Below are 3,718 nucleotides of genomic sequence, written 5' to 3' on the forward strand. Positions count from 1 at the left end.
TGAGGGCTGAAGCCCTGTTGGTACCACATACATATGCATAGTCATTGTTGTGTTCGAATTGTATCCGAGTCGATGACGTTATTTGTGACTGTTTTAGTAACTGAGCTATATGAATATAAAAAAAGTGGTGTGGCATTAATCTAGCATATTTATTGCCATTCTTATATTTATGATACTCGATATCTCACCCCTTCTGTTTGAATGTTACCCTTGTTGGTAACGTGCAGGTAATCAGGAGGAGTAGTCTATAGCCTTTATTTCGAGTTGGAGTCCTTGCTCTGATACGTAGCACTCGGGGGGGAAATGAACGCTTGTTTTCCTTCTGTTATAATTTAAATTAAGTTGTTATTTGAGAAGTTGTTTCTGTTTTAAGTTGTGGGCAAGATACTATGTTTTCTTTAAGTTTTAAAGACACTGGATTCGCTGCATAACTATTTGTCAAAGTGAACTAGTCCAAAGACTAATTAACTGTCACAAGAGCATTTAAGTTTATTTATGAGTTCATCTCAAAGTTTATGTGTTATGTATCTGTTACAGGAGCATTATGATAATGTTTTAAGTGATTATGTAATGCCTCATGAGTGTTAGAATTTTTATCACTCTGATATTTGCAATACATATACCGTTTCGAATTGGGGTGTTACAGAAGGTGGAGCAACATGATCCTCACATTTCTTCAACAATTGAGTCTCACACAATCCTTGATTTCCCTCAAATGAATTGTTTGGGAATGTTGAGAACTGCTTATTTTCTGGTATGGGACCTGAGAGATTGTTAAATGACACATTAATGAACTCCAAAAAGGTGAGTTCTGTTAATTGTTGAGGGATCTTCCCAGATAAACTGTTGAGAGAAAGGTCTAATGCTTCAAGGTTTGAAAGCTTCCCCAATGAAGATGAAATGTTGCCAATAAGTCTGTTATTGGACAGGTTGAGCAAGAGAAGCCCCTTTAAGTCTCCAATGACATCAGGAATCACTCCAGTGATTCTGTTACTAGAAAGATCAATGGCTATAAAGTTGTAAATTTGTTGGAGATTCTGATAAAACATGACCATGCCTTTGTTCACCATTGTATATGAATATCTATTATTTACAATCCAACTTCTGCTTCCGGTATGTTGGAATTGCCAGTTTTGCTCATACTGTAACTGGCTCATGTTTGAAGCTTTCATGGATTCCGAACTAAGGAATATTTGTGAAGGAAAACTTCCAGACAGCTCGTTGTGAGAAAGATCAATGATGTGAAGTTTGGGAAATGTGCAAGCTCTGAGGCACTCAATTGATCCATGCAATTGATTATTAGATAAAGCAATGACTTTCAACTCAAGAAGATCGCCAAGCCAAAATGGAAATGAATCATTGATCTTGTTATAGCCGACATCAAGATACTCTAGCATTCTACAATTGAGCAATGTCCTTGGAAGCTGACCACGCATATTGTTATAACTTAAATCAATCATTGTCAAGGCACTTCCTATCATATAAGTTTGAGGAATGAGTCCAGACAAGTGGTTTCCTTGTAGCTTCAAACTTTGCAGAGATTGGCTAAAACTTCCAAAACATGAGGGGATTGTGCCACTTAATTTGTTAAACGATAAATTAAGAGTCACAAGAAATTTCAAGTTGCATATCAATAGAGATATTTTTCCCCTCAATGAATTATTAGAAACATCTAATCCCTCAAGACTTATTTTGCTCCACATCCAACTGGGGATTGAATTGACATTGTTGTCTGGCATGTCAATATATCTCAACTGACCCAGGGCTCGGAAATAAATTGGGAACTCAACCAAATTACACGCAGCCAGACTTAATGTTTCAATTGGAGAAAGGGTTGCATTGAAAGATTTAATACCAGTAATTATTGAAAGTTGGTTATGAGATAAACCAAGATAATATAGTTTGTGTAGATTCAGAAACTTGTCAAGCTCTAACTTCCCCTGCAACAAGTTATAGTCCAGCTCCATAAGTGCCAAGTTCTCTAGCTTGAATATAGAGGTTGGGATTTCACCTCTAAGATTATTTTTGAGAAGGTCCAACTCAGCTAAATTGGTAAGGTTCATTATCCAAGATGGAACTGCACCAGTTAAATTGGTATGAGATAAATATATTGTAGATAGGTGAGTGAGATTCACAAAACAAAACGGGATGTCACTGCCAATATTTGTGGAGCTAAGATCCAAATGATTGAGTCCTACCAGCTTGCAAACCCAAGATATGGTCTTTGTAGTAAATTCATTGAAACCAACAAACAGGGTTTGCAATTTGGTAAGATTTGTCAAGGATGTTGAGGGATCCCCCCTAAAATTGTTGTATCCAAGGTCTAGATATGTGAGCTGTGAGAGATTGCCAAATGAAGAAGGAATAGACCCAGAAAAACTGCAACCTAAAACTAATAGCTTGTTTAGAGAACTAAGCTGTCCAATGGATGCAGGTAGTGTACCATAGAAACTTGTGCCAGAAAGTTGTAAACTGCTAATGAGTGCACTAGAGTGAAAATCAGGAAATTTACCTCTGAGGTATTTGTTGAATCCCAGGTCAATAAATCTCAAATTTGGAAGATGAAATATTCCAACTGGAAACTCACCATACACTCCACAATGGAATAGAGAGAGAGTTTGCAAAGATGTGAGATTTGTGAGTACATCAGGAACAGGAGATTCAACGGTGACAAAATTAAGACAGAGTGTTTCAAGACTTGTAGAGTTTTGAATTAAGCTTCTCAGAGTAGAAGTTTTGATTTGCAAAAGATTGATTGAATATTCTTGAGAATAACTTCCTATGTAGCAGCGTAGATCAAGAGACATTAGCTTTGACAAATGTGAAACTTCTTGTGGGACTTCACCATAAAAGCTAGTTAAGGAAAGATTGAGAGATCTTAGCTTTGAAAGCTCACATATCCTGGATGGGATTTGGGAGTAATTGAAGTCATTATCAGCAAGATCAAGAATTTGGAGCTGTGATGAAAAGACTGCTATTGGAGTCCAAATAACCATAGAGCTGGCTACTGCTGAGATCAATGCCAATCACATGACCTGGGTGCTCATCACATTGAATTCCATCCCATGATGAACAACAATCAGTGCTAGCATTCCAAGATGCCACTTTAGGATAACTCAAAGGGTTACGAGAAGCAAGCTCATTAATGACAAAGCCTTCTTTAAACTGCATGCAACAAGGCATGGCTGTCATCTTCCAGACATGGCTTTGGCTGAATGAAAGGGACACAGTTAGTAACTGTGACAGAATAGGTGACCCTGGACCACTTTTAAAGTGGTCTAATTTTAGACCACTTTTTTTAACCTACTATAACAGGTCAACACATCTTTTTTTAAAGATATTTAATATATGATAAATTTTTAATGATGTTTTTTTCTTAAAAAAAAAATGTGTTGACCTGCTATACCCAGTCAAAATAGGTGGTGTAAAATTACACCACCTAAAATTGGTGCATAGGTTCTCCCTATAGTTTAAGCTGAAACTTTCTGATACAAAAAATAAGGCACAGGGGGCTTTTTATATTACTCGAATGAATCATGCCGTGCAATTTGGGTAATAAGATGATCTGTCTAATTATTTCCATTGAAAATAAGACCCAAAGGTATAGGTTTCTACATTTATCAATTATCATCCACCGGCTTCATTATGATGCCATAGTAGTGTCCAATGGTTTGACTATATTATATGATTCTTTGATGGTCTAGTTACATTTCACTAC

At 36.7% G+C, this 3,718-nt stretch overlaps 1 pseudogene; it reads right to left on the bottom strand.

Moving 5' to 3' along the window:
- Nucleotides 1–500: 500 nt before the first annotated feature.
- On the bottom strand, nt 501–3,267 carry LOC130728125 (receptor-like protein 7; annotated as a pseudogene).
- Between the last annotated feature and the right edge of the window lie 451 nt (nt 3,268–3,718).

The sequence above is a fragment of the Lotus japonicus genome, chromosome 1 (genome assembly GCF_012489685.1).
Source record: "Lotus japonicus ecotype B-129 chromosome 1, LjGifu_v1.2".
NCBI lineage: Eukaryota > Viridiplantae > Streptophyta > Magnoliopsida > Fabales > Fabaceae > Lotus > Lotus japonicus.